Source organism: Morone saxatilis, unplaced genomic scaffold (assembly GCF_004916995.1).
Source record: "Morone saxatilis isolate NCDOM2014 unplaced genomic scaffold, NCSU_SB_2.0 Contig18, whole genome shotgun sequence".
Lineage (NCBI taxonomy): Eukaryota > Metazoa > Chordata > Actinopteri > Moronidae > Morone > Morone saxatilis.
Window position 1 is genome coordinate 25,121,578 of NW_023339740.1, and position 779 is coordinate 25,122,356.

Here is a 779-nt window from a genome sequence, read left to right on the forward strand (position 1 = left end):
AATATGTGCCATCTGACATTGTCATTCTTACATAAAACAAAAAAATACTGCCTTTTAAAAGAAGAGTTATTATTTCATCATATGTTTTATGTATATTACATTTATTATTTATACTTTAACCTCTTTTTATGTCTGGGGATCATGTGTTTGTTCATGTATGTGTCCCCTTGTGGTTGTTGTTTTTTTTTGTTGGATTTTTTACTTTTTCTTTTACATTTTACATTACTGGTGTTTTTTTGGAAATGTCCGAGGTTTGTCTCCATGTTGTCTGCCTACTCTGGTTAGACTTTGATAATGTAACCTGCATATTGTCTCCCCTTCACACAGCCTGGCAAAGGCTACATTTCACAATAGCTGCTCAGTTTTAAAATCAATTGGATAATTTCAGAGGTTTCACATACAAGGAATTTGCCTTGGTAAGTTGGTGCATAACAATTAGGCAGATAAAAAGATAAATAAAGATAAAAATAGAGACAATAAAAGGAGCAAATACATACAAATAAGAAAAAGAGAGACAGTATGTACAATATGGCCGGATAGGTAAATAAACAAGTGAGATAGATAATGGGATAAAATAAAGAAGATCATAAAGAAGATAAAATCTGAGCTTTAATGTAACCGAATATTGAGGGTGGGTTTAAGAGTCAGCGTCAGTGGGGGTCCCGGGACTTGTTGATGAGGATTCTTGGACAGTATTAACAACAGTGACTCTGACCACAGGCTGTATTATCTCACCATGTCTGTCTCATAAAACTCATGCTGAGGCCATTATGATTATT